Source organism: Cyanistes caeruleus, chromosome 13 (assembly GCF_971803275.1).
Source record: "Cyanistes caeruleus chromosome 13, bCyaCae1.hap1.1, whole genome shotgun sequence".
NCBI classification, from domain to species: Eukaryota; Metazoa; Chordata; class Aves; order Passeriformes; family Paridae; genus Cyanistes; species Cyanistes caeruleus.
In genome coordinates this window covers 5,965,287-5,986,198 of record NC_141713.1, presented here as the reverse complement: position 1 = coordinate 5,986,198, position 20,912 = coordinate 5,965,287, and the positions used below count along the sequence as shown (strand labels likewise).

Sequence of the window (20,912 nt, the reverse complement as noted above, 5' to 3'; positions counted from 1 at the left end):
GAAAGGAATGGCGATGCTTATATCTGTATGTGCAAAGCTACAATGTGCTTGCTCTTACTCTTGAAGTTTGGACCTCTGCTTCAGGTTTTCTTTCCCTTCTGCAGACTGGATTAGTTCATTTCAGATGCATTTTCCAAGTACTGCCATACATGTTTATCCCTAAATTCACTTCATATGCTTCCAAATCCTTAGGACAACATTCAGTTTAGACACCAATTAAAAACTGGAGTGGTTCCACGGCTTAAATGTAATTACTCAGTCCTGAATTGAAGGCACGGGCACATAAGTTATGTCCCATGTGTTTGGACTAACAAGAAGAGATCAAAATCTCAGCTTTTGTCATTAAAGCAAATGTTTCTACACTTAAGACACATTTGTAAAAAGAGATGATAAATTCTGGTTAGATACATGATTAAGACTTGAAGAAAATAAACCTAGTTTTGGGCACATAGAACCTTCCTCTGGGTGAAATGGCAACAAAGATGGCAGGCAGAATTTTCAGGTGGTGATCAAGCACTGTGCGTGTCTTAGCCAAGATGTCTTGTGTTTGCTCTGCTGCTTTAATTGCACAAAAAGCCATTGACCTAATTTTGTGACAGGATTGTACCAACGGTGTTTTCTAGGGCTGCTTACGTTTCGTTACAGCTCACCACCTAATACAAAACTTTGACTGTTAAAAAAAGTGTACTGTGAATGGTTTTAAGCTGAGACAAGATTGTTACCTTTAACAGCTTGGTCAGAGAAAGGGGGAGTGTTTGTTTCAGCCTGAAAATCTCTTGTCTGCAATAGTTAAAGATGGTAATTCTGGAGTTTATGTGCCTTACATGCCCAGAGCTACTCTAGTCCCTGGGCTGATGAGCTCTGAGTTGGTTAAAGCTCTGGCAGGAGCCAGTTTATAATGAATTGACTGTAGGAAGAAAATAAAAAAGCTCATGGGAAACATCAGCCTGACACAGGAGCTGTTTCTGTTCAGGTGATGTTCTAATCAAAGTGTGTCAGTGCATCACTACAGCCAAAATTGATTGGACTCTGCATCTAGCAAGTATTGACAAATATGAAGAAGTTTGTTTTGAGTTACTACATAAGGGGTCTTTTTATATATGGTACATTACAACAGAATGATTCAGTGCTTTGTCATACTGTCTATGAAATAAAGTATATGCTTGTAAGATTTCAGAAAAAAAAGGTACAGTTTCTTTTCCCTGCATGTGGCAATTTACTGAATAATGCATCATTTTGTCAACTTTTATATACCAATCAATAAATGCCCTATGGTGCTACCTGCACGTGGAAGACGAGAATGAAGATTGTTATGGAAACAGGCTCAAAACTTGCTTGAAATAAAAATCCCAGTTCTATACTTGCGGTTTTGGAGGCCTGGGCTGTTTCTCTTCTCATTCTAGAGTAGCTGTAATTTATCTCGTTCAATCTGAGTGAAATTCCTTACGTTTGTAAGGCTGGTATGAAACCCTTTGCCTCCAAAACTCCAAGATTAACCAAGAAAATACAGATGTTGTTATAATCATTATCAAAACTTTCCAAGGTCTCCACTAGAACTCAAATGGAGAGTGAGTAAAAATAAAAATTAGAGCTTATATTTTTTTTGTCCTCGATTTTGACGTGTAAACACATATTTTTGCTAAGCCTGTTTTCCCTTTTCTGATCGTATTCCTCAAACACTTAAGCAGTCAAGCTTACTGGGTTTTGTTTGCAGGAAATAAATGCCTTTGGAAAATGAGCTTTAAATCTGCATAAGGAAGTAATCATGCTAGAATTTCAAATTATCCGAATTTACCAAAAAAAATAATTTCATTGTCTATATCTTCTAAAAATACAATTTTGCAGCAACATTTAAAATACAGATATTCTGAAGATTTGGCTTAAAAGTTGTAAAATGTTCTCACTCTTCATGTAACAATTCCTTACCATATTGGAAAACGGGAGGACAATATATATTTTGAAATGTAAAGTGGGATTAGGCTCCCTTAATTGTGCTGATCTTTTGGGGTTTTTTTTTTCTTAAACTCTTGATAAAACAATGACCACAAAACACTCTTGTGACTCTGTAGTCTATTTCCAGTTGGAATGGTGAGATAAAGAACCCTGCAAGCAGCTTCTACCTTTTAAAGTGATTTAAAACCCCATCACCATGTCTAATCCTTGTATGGTTCCAGTCCTGCAAGTTTCCAGGCAGGGAACTTGATCAAGGCAGAGCAGTTCAAGTGTGTAAACCAGGTCACAGCCCCTGTCTTGGTGTGCTCTACCTCTGGCATTACAGTCCCTGGGAAGGTGCACTTCAGTTTCTTATTTGCTTTCAAAGATGATGTCAGCAGTAAGCAAAGTTGCATCATAGTTTTTTTCACGTAAGGAGACATGTAATACATGTAATAAAAAAGTGTTAACACTTTTACAAATTCCAGTGTCTAAGTGGAGACAGGTAAAATGGTCAGTATTTTTCTACCATGTCCCAGTCCTCTTATAAAAGTTTTCTAAGCCAAGCAAAATAGTTTGTTACCTAAAAGGGGACCTTCAAAAAACAGAAAAACAGAACATTGCATACCAGAAGCAGGGGGTAAAAAAGGGGGTAAAGAAACAGTTTTGTTGTTCCAAGCTCTTATTTTAAGAAGCAATTAAACATGTTGTTATCCAATCACCCACATTATTTAAGTTTGAAATAGTCTAGTTTTAAACTCTCCTAAGATTTCACCAAAATAAGGACTACTGCATCTTCCTGACTTTTCTTATACCTCTATAGATGTCATTTAAGGCAATAGCTGTGTGTTAAACATTGACCAAACACAGCATAAATACCTTGACCATGATGGTCTCTATTTCTTACATCCAGTTAAGATGGCAACAAGGATTAGTTTGAAGATGACCTGTAATAAAAAACGAAGAGCTTCAAGTCTCAAACCTCCTTAAGAAAAGTGGATTTGATTTCCCAAGAAAAATGTGTGTATACTCCCTAGTGGAGTTAATATAAAGCATAATAATAAATCCTCTCACAAGACAATAGTTGCTGGTCTGTTATTTGCTTTGTTGTATACAGGAACTCGTGCAAAACTGAAACAGCAAGGTGTGTCGGTTGTTAAGCTCTTAGATCTAAAATTTGAGCTCAGGCCACAAGATCTCGTTTACAGTAACAGTACTGACTCTTTGATACATTGTGACCAAAAAGTTAAAAATTTGCTTAGGAGATACCATTAAATCCCACAAAATATGTTGAATTAATTTCTGACTTCCATTTTGTCTTTATACTTTTTATTAATAACTTACTTGTCTTTGAAAGCAGGAATAGAAAGAGCTGAATCTTGGTTAAAATTGCTTCATTTTAATAAATTGAAAAAACACTGGGGTCTGGCTTAGACTGAAATTGTTTTTTCTTTACCATATGTTTATAACACTGATAAGAATTTGTTTCTAATTATTCATGGTAATAAATCCTTTTCTTGCTGCTTGCAAGGTTCATAATTCTGAACATGAGCCCCATACAAGTGCCAGCAAACCCCCCATATTAACATAATCTCAGTTTTTGGTGTTAAAGCCTAGGAACAAAAAGGGCATATGTAAAAGTTCTCTTTATGTGTGTCGATGTGTTTGTAATTATTCATTACCGGCTGGAGCAAAAGTCTGGATTTCAGTTTCAGTTCCAGTTCCAGACTTGGAGCAGAATGAACAGCACGAGTTTATTGCTAGAACTGTATTTTATCCTTGCTGTTGCTGCACTTATTGCTTGTCTTGTGACAATAGCAAAAAGCTTTAGCTGAGATCAATACACCATAATCATCTTCACCAGTCTCATAGGGAATGTGATTCCATGCTAAGAAGGTGAATTTTTATCTACCTGAGCAGTTACTGTGATTTTAATAATGAATTGCTGAGCAAGGAAACCAAAGTGGGGGGAAAAAAAAGCAGATTGTTTGTTTGACCAATGTTACAGGTTACATACAAAATCTGAAAATAGAGCCCCTGCTTGATTCAGGACAAAGTGACAACTTCTATTAACACCCAGTTTACAGGAAGTTAAATGCCTCCCACAAACAACTCACTGTGCTCAAAGGGCATTCCATATCCTGTTTGCATATTCTCTGTCTGAGTAGTCCAAACTATTCTGCTTGGCCTAGGGCCTAGGAAATTGGCATTGATTTCTTCTGGAAAGTGAGAGTTTTGGTTGAAGAAAAGTTTGGTGACATCTCTCCGTCTTATTCAGACTTCTGTTTTCTATTTCAAAAGGTGGACACAATATTTAACCATCTTGTCCAATATTTGCCTTTCCATTATATGTGTCTCCAAAGCTCTGTGAGCTATTCTGTATAACACAGAATAAACTGCTTCACCTATCTTTCGGTATCCTCTGGTATGGAGGGCAAGTTGGGACAGGTGGGGAAGGGACACTGCCCTGTGGAATCACAGTGTGCCTTTGTATGTTGTCCCTAAGGGACAGTAACATGGGAGCAGGGAGAAGGAAGAAAGGTTCTAGAAGAAAATAGAGTGTCAGAGAGTCAGGTTCTGTGCTTCCATCTGGAATTCAAGCCACAGACGCAATCTCAGAAAATAGCTCCCAAATTAGTAATGCAAATATTAACTTGTGTCATTATTTTCAGATGTGTGGTTCATAAAACATGGCTGAAGTGTTTGGTGTAATGATACACAAAGGAAGAGAGTGTGTCATCTGAAAGAGAAGGAATGAATTTTATAGAGGAAATTGCAGTGTAGAAATGCTGAATTTAGCAGGAAAAAAATGGGGTATCTGCAGAGGCAGTAGGAGTGAGAATTTTGTTCCACTGTTTCATGAGGAAGAAGAATGCAGATAGTCTGTTCCTTGTAAGGAACAGCAACACTGTGTGAGGGGAGCCATGGCTCTGCAGACAGTGACTGTACTTGTGTTCACCTCCATGCAACTCGCTCACGGCCAAGGAACGGAGGAGGTCATGGATACTCGTGAGGTTTTGTGGAGCTACTTCAGGTCTTGCTGCTTAGGAAGCACAAGAGCGGCACTGCACATATTTAGTGAAGATATTAGACTTTGAGTAATTTTTTGGTTACACATAGCAGCAATGGAGTAAGGGACTTCCAAAAACATTTGTCTGTAAAATGTACATAAGGTTTTGTTGTTGTTGTTTTTGGTTTTTTTAAGAGGAACAGTCTATTACACTAGACAGTCTGGTATAGTTAGAGAAAATCAGATAACAGTCTCAGCACACAGGTTAGGTCTTGTTCAGGTATGATCTTAAACACTTCTGGCTGGAATCACATTGCTCTTACAAGGCACAATTATGTCTAGAATCCCTGATCTCTTTTCTCCTTTTCATGTGGTTATTGCAAGTGATCACGCATATATTCTTCTAGAAAAGTACTTGTGTTTTGGGAAGAAACGAGAAAAAGGCTGGAAATTGTACATGAAATTTCTAATCTTGGTCCTTGCTGTGAAGTTTTACCATGTAGGATTGGCTGGAAATGCTGACATAAGGAGAAGTGTTGTTTCTGCACTCTGCTTTCATCTGGATCCTGCCTCATCCTTCCCCCTTTTTTCAATGCTGGTGGCTTTCCAAGGACAGCATCTTGGTTCTGTCCGTGCAAGCACCTTTAGATACAGTTATATGTGAGCAATTCCACTGAGAGCAAGATGATTGGCCTTTGCAGGAATCTAAATGGGAATGAAGTTGCAGAACAGGCTTTCGGCTATCCAGTCTCCATAGACCAGAACTTCAATAATTCTTCTTGTGAGAGGGAAACAAAAGGCCTGTTGCCCCTTTTCAGTGAGAAGCTGCATCAGCTGCTTTGTACCACCATCGATCCCTTGACTGGAGGTTCCTGTGCTGTGGCACTTTTGTGTGGGTCACTACCATCCCTTCTCTGAAGATGGTAACACCTTATCTCACTGTCTACAAGTAATAGATTACCTCTGCTATCCTATACATGAAGTCAGCTTTTCTCTATATTTTGAAAGGAAATACATCTCTTGGCTCAAAATCACAGGGACTGATTCTTTTCAGCTGGCCACTTCCTTGTAGTTTTTCCAGGACTCAGCTCAGGAGAGAGCTGCCAAACTCCAGCTGCATGATCTCAATGCCAGACTGGATCCTGAGGCCTTCCATAATAATTTGAAGTACTGTTAGTTTAATTCTGCCATAATTAACCAGGTTCATTAATATGAAAAAGGAAGACTTAGACAATTTCTTTCTGCTTTTAATGGAGTCACCTGGTCAAATGAAAGAAGGTGAAAGGTACACGTATGATTCAAAGTGACTGCTGAAGTGTATAAATAGCAGTTCTGTCATGTTTGCTGTGTGTGCTTCTTGCAGAGGAGCACCATAACTGTGGCTGGGGACACGATTCATGACAGTGACCAGGAATGTGAGGGATGCCTTTCCATCTTCCTGATATCTGAAGTGGTTTCCATGACTGTAGTCAAAATAGGAGGCAGTGTCCTGGTGAGGCTGGCACACCAGACAGTTTCTATGGTGTTGGCTAAAAAAAGCAGGATACCTAGTTTTGTGTGTCTGTGCTGTTTCTGAGCAGCAGTAACAGGGAATTGATGTGGCAGACAGGCAGGTGACTGGGTTGTGCTGGCTCTGTGCTCCAGCCGAGCCTGGGAGCTGAGGGTGCACAACAGCAGTGTGTATCCCATCAGAATAGAGGGATTTGTGGCCCCAGTTCTCCGTGGGGACCCTGACGGGTGAGCTGTCCCTGGCTCATGTCAAGGGCTGATAACAGAGATGGTATTTGTGGAATGGCGGCAAAGGGGCCGTGAGATGCGGGGCGCCAGCAGCCAACTCAGGGGCTGAACCGCGCTGTGTGTCAGTGCAGGCAGGCGGAAGCATGAGGAGATCTCTGGAGTGGGGTCTGGCAGCGCTCGGCCCGAGCGGGGTCAGGGCTGAGCTGGGGCAGTACAGGTGGGATGGCCCGGCCAGGTGGGGCTGGGAGGGGGCGGCGGTCGCTCCTGCTCTCGCTCCCGCCTCCCCCTGAGGGGCGGCTGCTGCGGCCGGCGCGCGAGGAGGCGGCGGGAGCCAATGGGGGGCGGCTGAGGCGGGGAGCGCGGGCCAATAGGAGGCGGCTGCTGCGGAGCGCGCGGGGCCCGGGCGGGGGGAGGCCAATGGGGAGCGGCGCGCGGCGCGCGCGCAGCCGAGGGCGGGGAGGGGCGGGGCGCGCGCGGTGCCGCCCCTTCCCCGCCGCAGTGAGGAGCGACCGGGCGGCCATGTTGTGCGGGGGGAGGGGAGCAAGGAGTTGAGAGGAGACGGCGGAGGCTCCCTCACACACACGGCACAAGATGGCCGGGGAGCAGCTGCAGCTCCCGCCCGTCTCCCGGCGCTCTCCCCGCCGCTCGCACCGGGGACGCCCGGTGAGCGCCCTCGGTGCCGCTCCCGGGCGCCAAATCGGGCCCGGCGCTCTGTGGGCTGCGGGGCTTTGGAGGGCGGCGAGCCGGGCTGCCGAACGGGGCTGCCGACGGTCGGGCAGCAATGGCGCCGGGCTGCGGAGCGCTGCCCGCGCCGCTCCCTCGCCAGGCGGGCGCGGGGCCGCCCTTGACCGCGGGCAGGGAGAGCCGGGAGCAGTGCCCCGTTCTCGGGGCCCCGGGTGCCTGCCAGTGGGCTGCTCTTTGCCGGGTAAGTGCCGGAGTCTCCGGGCTCTTCATTGTCCTTTGTCCTTGGGAGGAAAAACAAAATGTCCTTGGAGCCGGGAGGGGGAGGGGGCGCTGGCTCCCTCTACCCCCCTTTTCCCCCCCCGCCGGTCGCTGAGGGGACCTGCGTGTACCCTCGGGGACCCCCGCCCGTGCCCGACACCGGGCTGGGTTGGAGGGGAGCGGCGGGACAAGGGGCGCCCCAGTGACCCTCGGCGGCTGCGGGCGCTCCCTTCCCTCTCCTGCAGCACCCGGGAGGCTCCGCACGCCCCGTCCCCGGTGCAGCCCCGGGGGGAGCAGCGGTGGGTTTTGGCTCCCCTGTGCAGCACCGAGCATAGGGGGGGCTGCAGACCGATTCCCCCCAGCGCAGCGTACAAGGGGGGTATCTGCAAATCAGCCTGGAACTCCAATGCAGCACTGGAGGGAGGGGGGAGAGGTGAAGGCTGTACGACGGCATCGCTGAAATGTTTAGCTCCGTGTCTGTGTAAAGAGCGTTTCTTGCCCGTCGCTGGTCGGATGGGGATGTGTTTTCGTAGTTTCTAAGAACAAAGACGCCATGTCCTTTTCTCTTAAAAATAAAACTTGGAGTGTTTTTTGGTGGGGTGTTGGCTTTTAACTCTTTGTAAACCAGTAAGGCAGAAACAGGCTGCGGATGAGACAGACTGGTACTTTATGGAACAATAGAGAGAAATTGACTTCACTGGAGAAACAGCAGTTCAGGTGTAGAAGTTTTAAAAAAACCTCTTAGGAATTACGTGCAAATTTGATTTTGCAATTAAAACGGCAACGTACAAACTTAAAAGCTTGAGAAAAACAAAGCTCGGTCGTGCCAAGTCTACAGTTTAAAGTTGGCGAAATACTACAGTTGTGATTTAGGCGACACTACAAAAAGAAAAGAGAGTTACTTAAATTCGAATTGCACGATAAGGAAACGGATGACTTTGTGTCTGACATGTAAAGCTTAAAAAAAAACATTTAATGGGTTTCAGGTTTGTTTTTATAATTCAGTTAATAGGTTTTTCAGAGACCTCGCAGTTGCTTCTCTTTACGAAACATTTTAGTCGTTGTTTCGGTGTTCTGATAATTTAGAAGTTGTACAACACTATTGCAAGACTTTTAAAAAATGCAAGTTAAAATGCAATGGCTGACGTTTGTTTTGGGTTGGCTCGCGTTCAGCAATTACCAATTTAAGAGTAAAATCGTAATTCTAAATGTATAGAAAGTCTTTGCAGCGGAACAGGAGGTAAATACTAAAAACTTTAGTTTTAATTGGAGATTGTGTATAGCCATATTTGTTAGATTTTAATGTTGTATGCTTGTGCAAGGTTCTAAAACTCTGTGCAGATTTTAAATACTGCAGTTGGAGGTAAATCTACATTTTTCGGTACTTCCTCTGCAAATAAGAATCTGTCATTTCAACGATTGAAGTTAGCCCTTTTTTTGGAAATAGAAATACAAGTTTCAGCAACCGTCACCTTTATGCAAAGTGTTTAGTGTCTTTATTTTAGACTTGGATTATGGTGGTTTTATAACCCCAGCAACAGTTCTGCAGTGTAGAACAGGTTATGGCATACACACTTTGCCCTAAAGAAAGTTCTAGCTTTAGGTGGGTGTCTGCTGGATTTGTCTTAAGTACATTAGAGGATAATTTTTAAATAGTTTTGACTGGTTTCTTTCAACAGTGGAAAATAAAACAGCAGGTAATTGTCCAGAAAATAAATTACTTGTAATTAATAATGTGTTCTATTTAATATTTCTGCGGTGCTTTTTTTAATTTAAGGTGTAGGGGTTTGAATTTAGACATCTTTTAATCCAGCATTAAAATGTTTTTTAAAATAGTATATTTGCAGAATGATTCTGCACTTCTAAAGTATGAAGTAGTGCTGGTTATAAATATAATTGCTGTAAAATAAAATGTTATGGCTTTTCTCAAAAGGCAAGAAAAGTTGGCTAGAGGTAGGGCAAATATGGTGTTCCTTGTGTTAAAGTAGCATACTTTGAGGTCTCATTAAAGGTTAAAGAAGCTGAAGGCTTTAAAACTGTATTCTGAAGGGCAAAAAAGATGTTTTTTTGGGAGATGAAGTAACTTAGGACTTAAAATTCAGAGAAGCTGATGACAGAAGCCATTTTAAAGTAACCTTGCTATCAGTAGTGGTTTTATTTAATTTTGCATAGCCTACTTTGAAAGACTTTAATGTGGAAGAAAAAGTAAAAGGGCTGAGGGATATTGTGTGATAAACTACTCAGTAGAAAAAGTCTTAAATTGGCATTTTAGCTTTAGTTCTTTCAAAATTAAAGTAATGGAGACAGTAGAGCAGACTACAGTTATTCATGAAAAGCACAGATCATGTGTGTTGTATGTCAGTCACTCATATCCAGTGGGTTTTTCTTCAGACAGGAACGTACAGCCACTCATACTTTTATTTTTAGAGTTTAATTTGAAAGATAGTTATTGTGATCATGAGTTTTTCCCGATTTAATAATTATCTAAAGATTGATAGATTTCAGGCGTATGCTGCTTTTCTAAAGCAAAATACTGAAAATATCCATACTTTGTTTTTTCAGGTAGAATTTCGTGAACAGAATCTTATTTCCTGACTGGCTTCCAGAGGATTCGTTCATGCCTTATTTTTCTTAGGTAAGAATGGTTATACCATACGTTAGTATGTTCATTTCCTTGTTACTTTTTGAAATTGGAATTTGCCTTTTTGCTACTGTGCAGATGGGAAGAAAAGAAAAAAAAAATCTCATTTTTATATGGAGGGGACACATTTGATAAATTGTCTGGAGTTCTGAAAAGCTTTTTGCAGTTTACAGATAGTCTGTCTTCATATAATGTCATGTTTATGTACTGCTTGAGTATAAATTTCAGTTTACTAAAGCTGTTTGTTAAGTGGATTGTTTATTTTTATAATATCTGATACATATATACAAATGCATTGCATTTGGTGGAAAAGGACAGTATTTGCATATAGAAGTTCTGTATGTCCCGTTTCAGCAGTGAAAACTTGCATTAAACTTTGAATTAGGTTTTTTACTTAATGAATTTGTAACATTAACGTTTGGGGAAATTGTAGAATTTGTATATCAAAGTAGTAACACAAGGCTTCGGGGATTCATAGAGAAGGAGATTTTTGGGGCCTGTCTCCTGTTTTTGGGGACCTGGAGGCTAACGCTTAGCGATGATAGAATATTGGTTTTGTACTGTAGGAAAAACTTTCGTTCATTCAAAGACATTTCCTGTACATGTTTTCAGAAAGTTTGTCAGTCAAGAATGTTAAGACTTAAAGAGCTTGTCTGTACCTTGTTTTTAGACAAAACTGGTTTTGTTGTTTTTTTCCTTTAAAGGCTGTTACTGGATATTGTTCTTCCAAAGATTCAGATGACTGGTTGGACAAAAGACCTTGAGCAAAATTCTGTACTGTGCGTGCCAGGTACGTTACACTGTGTTGTGGGGGTTTTTGTTTTGTGTTTTTTTTTCTTTAATTATCCTGGAAACAATTATTTTTTTTTTCAAAATAAACATTAAACATTTAACTTTCAGTGTTTTACCTTGTTGAATTTATTTTCTTACAAGCTGAGTTCATTTGGAAATTGTTAGTATGTAGGTACTACAGCACTGTTAATGTCTCACGCATCTTTGAAAACTTCTATGGTCACTCACAAGTTTTTAACAATCTGCAATGACCATGTTGACATGTGGTGAAGCCAAAGGATTGTCATCTCCTAAGGATATTGTCTAATCGAACTTCAGGAATGCTATTCCTTAGTTCAAGGTATTGGTTCATTAGCAAGGGACTATCACAAAGTTTTCCTTTTCAAGAAATTGTTTATACAATAAACTTGAAAATTCTGGTTTTGGTGTAAATTTTATTCTAAAAATCTAAAGTGGTACCCAGTTGTTATGAGGTATCTTGCTCTCCTCCTCGCAGTGTAAGCAAAACAGCTTCTAATGTTTATTTTTTGATTTTACACTTCAAATTCTGCATTTAGGATCAGAGTAATGTGTAGCCTTTCAGTCAGGCTTTCACCACTCTGTAATTACAAGTGGGGGATCCTGTTTGCCTGCTTTAACTGGTTCTTTTTCACAGCTTCCCATGCTCGTGTACTTCAGTGCATACTCAGGACCTCAAAGTGTAAGACGTCTTCATGAGGACACATGTATCAGTATTGCCAAAAATACTTTCGATCGTTTGCTTTTAAAGTTACATAATTCATCATGATAATCAAAGAATACAATTGTGAACCCCCACCTGAGTGCAGCTGGGGTTTTTTTTGCTTGGATGAAGCCTTCAGTCTTCATAGAAAAGAGATTGTATGCAATTTTCCATAAGTTTTACAAAAACGTCTCTTCAGGTTGTAATAAACCTTTATTTGTAGTGAGTCATTGCTGATGGGCAAGGTAGAGTTCAAATTATTTATAGATATTGGACATGTGCCACCATCATGGATGTCCTGCAGCAAACACAGCTAATGAGCAAGGTGATATGTCAGTATGTTCCTGCAACTTCATCTTGTGACTGTCTGATGGGAAGTGTGAGACCTAGAACTTCGTGTTAGAAATGTCTCATACCTTAAGAACGACAGTATATATCTAAAATCCCACGTAAATTTTCAATTCAGAGCGTCAAAATCCACAGATACTGCACAGTCAGTTACAATAAAGGCAAGACCAGCCTGGGTCACACAAAAGTCTGGTTAATAGTGATGAGATTGAACCTGTCAGACTCAATTTATAATCCTGATATTAAATTCTGAAATGTCAGTCAGCAATTTCTATCTGACCTGCTCTTAAAAAAAAAAAAACTAGAAAAGTAAAAAAAAATACAGTGCTCAAGAGCGGATCTTGGCTGATTTGATCATTTTATGATAACTATGCAATTGAGCACATTGATCTCAACTGTCTTGAATCTTTTCAGTATTGTCCTGACTCTGCTGAATGGACATTACAATAAAAGCAGCTTTAACTGTCCCTTTTGTGAGCTCTTCAGAGCTGTCTTTTCTTGCAAGAACAACTTGTTTTCATGTAACAGTGGCTTCACCTCTAGGTTAAGTAGACCTTAGTGGGTTAGATGTACACTACTGGGACTTGAGGGAAGTTCCAGGTTCATGGCTACATTACAGGATGCTCGTGGGAATCAAGGGGCATCAGAATCATGTTGAATCCAGACCTTTTCAGTAGAGGAAGCTGTTCCTCTACGGGGATACAAACCTGTATTAAGTATTCTCATAGAAAATATTTTGGTAGCATTGACAACGTACATGGAAAAACATTGGTGTGGTGATACACATCGGCTTTGCCAAAATACTTTATTAATTAAATAATAAATACAAGAGAAATTTGATACCAGGTGATAGCTTTTGGGTGTCTGACTTCACCTTTTGCTGTAAAAGGAGATGCACTGTGTGATGATTAGTGCCAATTTTTGGGGGAAGGAGCCATGGACTTAGGAGGCTGGGCATGTTTTGTGTGGTGTAGGCTGTACTGTACTTCATGTGTCTGTAATTTTAAAACAAAAATAAGCCATAGCTATTAGATTACATAGAAAAAGTAAATACATGTTTATTTTTAAATATGGGATGTATTTTTTTAATCACCCAGGCTACAGCAATTACAGCAAATAGTCTGACTAAAAGATTTTTACATTAGGTACAGGAAATACAGCTGTTAACATGAAAGGTAAATTTTTTTCAGCCAAGACTTGCATTTCCATGCTCTGGTTTCTGGCTCGTGCCATAAGCCTGTACCTTTGGTGATCTATTCTCTAGTTTAAGAGTGAAAGTGTTTTGGATGTTAAAATTAAAAGCTCAAAACACAGGGGTATATTCTGTAATAGTGAAAAAATAACTCATGTGAATGAAATGTAATATATTATCAACATCCTCATACTGTTTTTACAAAACTCATTGTTTAGTTCATCTCACTTCCAAGAAGAGAAATGTCACAACTACTTCTATGTGATACCACTGACAAACAAAATGTTCTTTTGCACAAGTGTGCTGAGGTCAGAAGAACAAATCTCCAGTGGAGTCTTAATAGCACTCATTAGAGGAAGGGGCTTTGTGGTGACAGCCATATTAAATAACCTTACTGAAGTTCCTGTCAAACTACCCTAGCTGTGTGTTTGCTCTAGAACTAAAGAAAACAAGAACTAACTTGAAGGCCATGATGGATATGTAGCTGTGCCGTGAATTATTAAAAATGGCTGAGAGCTGTAAACTGAGAATCTTCCAGTCATTAACTTCACCTGTCTTCATATATTAGATTGTAGTTTCTAAGTGGCCTTCTTTGAGCTAAGTGATCCAAAGGGCCTAAGTAACTGTTTCCCTGGTTCATTTTTCATGCCTTGGATGACTGGTGGATGCCTCCTGGCTGATCAGAGTCCAGCAGCCATGTTGTGTTTCTTCTAAAATGGTGGATAAGCACTTCACAAAAGGACTGTGCTTCCATTTAACAGCAGTTGCTTGTGCACATTCAGATGCATTTTAAAATATCATTAATATGTTTTTAAATCTCTAAATATCACATGCATTAGGATATTCTACATGGCTTCAGCCAGTCTACTGCTATACTTTTTTTTGTAATTTCCTTTTTTAAAGGCTTCTTCCATAATAAGAGTTCAAAGTAAATTACATCAAAAATGAAATTACAATCCTGTTCATCCCATTTTTCTACACATCTGAGTAGCTGTCAAATGGAAGAGCACAGTATGCTGTCACTGGATAGGTTCATTAATTTTTTTGTATTTGAGGCTATAGTTCAATATAAGTAGATTCTGAGAGATTTTACAAGACAAGTGGTTCATTTGTACGTGTCAGGAGGATAAACTTGAATGTCTTATTTAATGTAGTTGAAATTTACATTAAAAAGGGGGTTTATGAGTTGTTTCAGAGTTTTAGGTCTTTAATCTTGCTACCTTTGCTTAAGGTAACTGTGATTAAGACTTTAAATACAGATTGCCAGTGGGCATTGTCAAAGTTATATTTCCCACACATGAGTTACCTGGCCTATATATGAGCAACTTTGAGATAAAGTGGATAACTTGTTCCACATAAATTTGTTACATAATTGCCCTGCATCCACATGATACGTCCTCTCAATAAAAAGAGCATTTTGTTTTCTATTGTGAACATCAAATCAGTTTGCTTAAGCATGCTTCTACTTGATGCCTGATTGATCTTTTTAAAAAACTTCAAAGAATATATTCTTTTTCTTGTTTTTTCTCAGTAAATTAGAGGACTGGGTCTGGGTTGTTTGCAGGTTTTTCAAAAATAGGTTCCTTAGTGATGCTTCTAATTTTTTTAAAATAAAAATAACTTCTGTAGTACATGCTGTGAGCTGGGAATGCTTGGTGGGGGTTTTTTTTGTTTTGTTTGGTGTTTTGTTTTTGTATGAGGGCTTTTGTAATAAAAGCTAATGCTTAATTTTGTAGACCTTGAGGTCTAGATCTTTTATTTTTTAATTTATTTTAATTCAAGTGTTTTAATATCCCATTTTCCCTACAGATTGTTGAGGAATTGATTTACTCACTGTAAGCAAAATATCTGCTCTTGGTTGAAGCACTGGTAAGTTGTTATTCCTAGTAACATTTACTTTTTAGCTTTAAAAAAATCCCAGCAACCTCACATGGCTATAATGTTAAAGTGGCTGAAGGCTTTGGCTGAATACATTCCAAAGTTCATTAGTGTGTGGCCATGTGTGCATGTGTGTTTCAGAAAAGCTTAAGTTAACAGAACCCCAAGATCATTCCTGCTGGGCTCTGGGGAAGTGAGCAGTACTTGGATAGTGCTCTCTTCCTGTCTGGCTCCAGAACAGCTTTCAGCTCTGATCCTAGTTCTGGGGGCTTCTGTGATTTGACTCCAGATTTCACTGAGAACTTTTATATCATAGCTTTGCTTGTTCAGAAGGGTTTTTGGTATGCAGATGTCTGTCTCTAGAGAGGTACTAAACACAATTTGGATAACAAATGGTGTGGAAGTATAGCAGGAAGGACTTGCCATACGAGCATCTTGTGTTGTCCTTATGCTTCTGTCAGGATTAGTGGGAGCCTTTGAGCAGACAGTTACTGTCTCCTGTTCAACAATTGTTCTCTTTCTGTTCTTCATTCTTAAAGCTCTGGCTTTGCACAAAATGATGAATGCCAGTACAGTTTCCTGTATTTTTTTTTTAAATTAAACTGCTAGCTGATAGACTTGAAATCATTCTTCATATAGTCAAAACATAAAATTGGCAGGCTTGAGTAGGTAAATTAATTCAGTTCTATACTGGATGAATATAGGGACAGAATTTTTTCCCATTTCCTTAACTAAAAGGAATTTGGTCTTGACCATTTGTTGTTTCTGGTACATTTTGTGACTTTCTTGGGAGTTGCCTGTGGAAAGACACAAGTCCTTTTGTCTTCCTGTCTGCTTAAAATTCAGACTCCTTGATTCTGCATATTTAATTAGAGCATCCACTACATTTTGTGTGCATGGATTAACTTTTTTTTTGTGGGAAGCTCTATTCCTGTAGCACTGTGCTTTGGAATATATGCTTTTTTTAAGGCACAGTTTCTTTTAGTCTGACATGCTACCTGATGGAGCATGGCCTTCTTAGGCTTCAGATAGCTTGGGAAAATGTTTTTCCAAGATGCACATCCACTCATTTTAATAGATAAATGACAGTGAATTTTAGCTGTCCCGTGGCTGTGTGTGTTAGCAGAGCCCTCCATCAGCCACTGCCTTCTGCACTGCCTCAGGTGCTGGGAGAGAAAGCTGTCCTGTACTCCAGAGTGCTGTGCTTCTCTTCCACTCCATGGTGTGGACACTAATGAAAGGGAAAAGGAGTATATGGGGATAAGGTGCAAACCTTGCTAGGCTCTGTTAGTCTGGCCTCCTGTTGCTTATGGGTCCATTTCATTTTGGACCAATTTTATCACTTGAGTTTTCAGTCCTGAAGTAAAAGAAGTAGAAAAAGATGTAGCAAAAGAGTTAATGGGCTTTGAGGAATTAAATTTTTAATGTGTGTACAAAAACTCAATTTTGATAAGTATTTAATCGCTTCTACTACTGTGGTCTGTAGGTTTTATTACTTTGTTCTTTCAGAAGTTTCAAGCTATTTTTCCCACTGCATGTGTGTATTGAACAGCATATTTATTGATATGTTTCTTCTCCAGCTATTGCTCAAAACTCTTCCTATGCTATCCATTGATGCCTTCCTAGCCCCAGTCACCTGCTGGAATCTCTCAACATGTGACTCATGTTCCATTTTAATATTAATCTTCGTGTGATTCCTACATCTTTGTGTTTGTATTTCTGTTTTTTCACTGGGCTGTAAATTAGGTATTGTCAGATCTGGCTCTTGGAGTAGAACTTTGGCTTTTCAGTTACACACCAAGTAATTCTTCCATCCTTTTCTGCTTCACAATGCTTACTTAAAGGAAGAGGTGAACGTGAAACCCTTAAATTACTTAATTGACACAGTTGTCTACAGAAGTAGTTACTTCAAAAAGCAGTTGTGAAAGCATTCGAATGGGTGGATCTTGAAAGATCTGGTGTTGCATTCTCTGGTTAACATGGTGTTTAGTTGAAGCACTGATTTTTATTTTTAAGTCTTTTTTAAGACAGCAAATACTCAAAAACACCAGGAGCTTTATTAAAGTTGGCATACTTTGCTTAATGCAATAAAATTTATTATTTAAAAATAATACCCACAAAAGAGTGCATGTGTGAATAAAGCCACATCTTACTTGGAATTCACCTTGAAATCTGACAAACCTGGCAAACAGCCTTTCTTATCTAAAAATACCCAAACCTGTATGAGTTTTGCTTTTACTGCCCTGCTTAAGGAACATCTAATGGTGGTAAAAGCAGATTTAGAGCTGTCCAGAGCACTTACTTCATGCTAAAGATGGTACAAAATAACATAATGGACTTAGCTGCCAATAAAGGACACTTCTTTACTCCGGTGTAAAAGTTAACAGGGATGTCTTTGAGAACAAAACCTTGCTTTAATGAACTTTGAAATATAGAACTTGAGGTTTGGTTTGCTCAGAACCTCATTCTGTCCATTCAGCTCCCTCTGTTGGAGTGAATTCCCTTTCCTAAGTAGGTCACCTTATTTAAAAGTTTAAGCTTCAGATTTCATTCTGGAATAGTTTGTAAATTTATTGCTGTCTTATGCATGAGTGTTGGACGTGTTGGGCTTCAGTCTCACCCTTTAAGGAATGCAGGGTTACAGTGGACCTGAAATGGCTGAAGCCATGGGTTTGGCCATAAGGGATGTCTCTTATTGGTGTGATCTTTTAATACAGCAACAAATCATTGCCAAAAAAGCTGAAGAGAAAAACTTTGTTTTATAGTTGTTGCACTGAACCTTTAGGTGGGTTGGGAATGGATGGCATGGAGCGTCAACATGTTACCAGTGGTTTGAAGGAAACTTTGTCAGTATTACAGGACTACCCAAGTCCCTGATGTGTTGTGACCAAAACACAGTGCTTGCAGACCAAACCAGTAACTAGTAGATAATAGAAGCTTGAAAAATGGATGGATGCCTAATTCATTTTACAGAAGGAATGGTAGACTCACGTAATCTAGGGAAAAAAAACAGATTTTTCAGTATCTACCTCAAGTTCAGGATCACTGCATCTGTCTTCATGGAGGACTGTATTTTTGTAACATTATTTCTTAGTAACATGAAAGTTCTTAGTGAAGCGTGCCTTAATTCATAAGTAAACAAATGCTGTGAAATCTTTTAAAGCAAATGTAAATTTCACAAGTGTAGAGGCTGCTATTAATATTTTGGCCATTCCTGTAGCATTTTTTGATGTATATTTTGGAGAACAATAATGTGTTCTTAATTATAATACCTCTTTAGTTCTGTTTGCTGCTAATTATTTTGCAAGATTTAGAGAAGAGTTTAAGATGGACATCATGGGGTTACTTGAAAAGTTCTTGGTCTGACCCAACATAGATGAACCTAACAGGGAAATTTGCCCTGAAGTTGCTTTTGTTAGGTCCTCTGAGGGTCTGAGGCAGAGGGCTGACCCAACTGGAAAGAGCCTTTTAAGGGTGACTAATACGTAATTAAATTACCTTTTTTAGAGATGGGGAAAGTTGATGTCAGTAATTGGATTTCTATATGTTAAGCTTACTAGAAATAATTAAAAATGAATTTAATGGTATTATTTATAGGGTTTCCACTGTAGGCATGTTAATACTTCTGAGTGTTTGATTGTGATAATAATGGACAACTTTGTGGTGTTTTTGTTCATGTTTTGTTACTTCAGTCAAGGCATTACCATGAAAAAATATTCAAAATTCTAATTCATCTTCAAATGCCTAAATAGATTTGAAATTAGTTGAGTGAGAACTGAAAAAAAAGAAACCAACAAGCCAAACCCAAAGCAACCATAAATCCAGCTTAGTGTGAGGGGAAAACACATTTTAAAATATTTAATACATTGTCTTAAGTGAGGATGAGTTGAATATTTGAAACAGAGCATTTTTTTTAAACTTGAAGGTTCTGTTTCTGAAAACATCAATGTCCTGGAGCTGAATATGCCTGCAGCAATGCACGTTTCACAGTGCAAAGTGAAATTACCAGATCCCATATTCCATTTCTATGTGCAGCACTTTCCCATTGTATTTAAAACAAGGAATTCTGTAGAACAGCATAAAACAGGATACATGGGTACTTGTGAAAGTCAGACTGGGGCTTGTTGCACTGTTTCCAGTGCTCTTTGCTTTGCTGTAACTGGTTATTTTGAGATGAGACTGGGGAAGCTGGGATGCCAAGGCAGAGACCACTAGATGGCCCCACTGGTTTTTGCCAGGCTGTGGGTAATTTCTGCATCCCTTGTCAGAATCTGCCCAGGATAATCAGAGAGCAGAGTGGTGGTGAAGTTGGCTTTCAGACTAAAATGAGGTTAAACCTATACATATTCAAAAAAAAAAAATTGATGTTGGAGTGCAGATACTCAAAATCATGAAGACATTTTAAAACCCTTTTTTGCATGTCAGCCCTACAGTCAGCATTGGTTTCAAAATTATGTTCTTAACACTTAATAACTTCCTATACCTAAGTTTTGCACGTGAGGAGGAATAAAGTTTTACTTGAAGTAAATTGAGCTTACATTTCTTGGAAGAAGATAGGGAGATGAGAACATTGGTTTGTATTTATCCATGTGGATATTGTTAGCTCAGTTTGGTTTGTCACTCACCTGTCGGCTTGGTTGGCTGTACATGATGAGTACAGTTGGAATATGGCTCAGGAGCCTTGCTGAAGGTAGCTAGAGTGACTTGTGACCATTTTCATCTGATTTCTGATGTGTCCTTTTCCCACCAGTAACTAAACAACTCATTTGCTTGTGTGTTTGCTGTTGCACTGTACATCTTTCATGAGCTGGAAAACTGGGTCAAGATGGTGGAATGTCTTGTGTCCAGTCACCATCTCTCTATAAGAAACCAGTTTTTATTTGTTTTGATGGATTTGTGTCATGAGCAGTACTTACAAATTTTGGCTTGTTACAAGAACCTTGGTGTTCTACTAAGCAATGTCAGCTTCAGGAGATGGGCCAGTGCAATGAAAATGGTTGCAAGAGCAAATTTCTTAGATTTCCCACCACAGATTTCTCTAGGGGTTTAATGCTGTGAAGAAATTTCAAATGGAATTCATGGATCCTGAAAGAGTTCTTGGACTTACAATAATTTCTCTCATTTTTATATAGTTTTGGTTAAACTTTCTATTTTTGATTCTTGAATTGATTATTTGACATAGTTTCTGGTAAAAGTAGATGTTGTGGACTGTGTAACATGCAATGAAGCATCAGTTACATGTTTAAATTTTCTTCGAGGTACAGTAGTTGAATGTCTTAGTTTAAAGCAATGATATGTATTCCAACAGCATTTTTCTTCTAATTTTTCATAAAGAATCCATTCAGATGAAGAGTGTCAAAAGGAGTCTACGAATGAGACACCAAGATGGCAGTTCCACTGGGGATTGAGAGGTTGAGGAAATGGACTAATGCATGAGTGCTGGGATGTCTGTCCAAGAAAAGGATGTTAAAACGTGGACTCTCATGTTATTAAACCAGAGAAGATCTGGGTTGTGATCATCCTACCAGAATGGACTTTGCATTTGAATTAATCAGTGACTATGCAATGATGGATCTGTTTGAGGACTGGGTGGCAAAATTTCCTTTTGGGTTGTGTTTGCATGATAGGCAAATTAATTTGGTAAAAGATCTGTTGCTACCCCTTTTGAGAAAATGTAATTTATAAAGTGACTTTAAATAAAAGGTTTTGGTTTATTTCA

At 39.6% G+C, this 20,912-nt stretch overlaps 1 long non-coding RNA gene across 5 annotated transcripts in view; it reads left to right on the top strand.

The window, feature by feature from the left end:
• LOC111922282 (uncharacterized) overlaps positions 1-20,912 on the top strand; it is a 34,212-nt gene extending 13,300 nt beyond the window's left edge. For 2 of the 5 annotated variants that reach the window (XR_015276042.1, XR_015276039.1), the window contains exons 2-5: positions 10,184-10,256; positions 10,967-11,052; positions 15,125-15,184; positions 20,528-20,912. This is a non-coding gene — a long non-coding RNA (uncharacterized LOC111922282). Of the gene's footprint in view, positions 1-7,127; positions 7,605-7,901; positions 7,921-8,053; positions 9,319-10,183; positions 10,257-10,966; positions 11,053-15,124; positions 15,185-20,527 lie in introns of those variants that run through there. The other 3 variants (XR_015276038.1, XR_015276040.1, XR_015276041.1) reach the window with 3 other exon arrangements.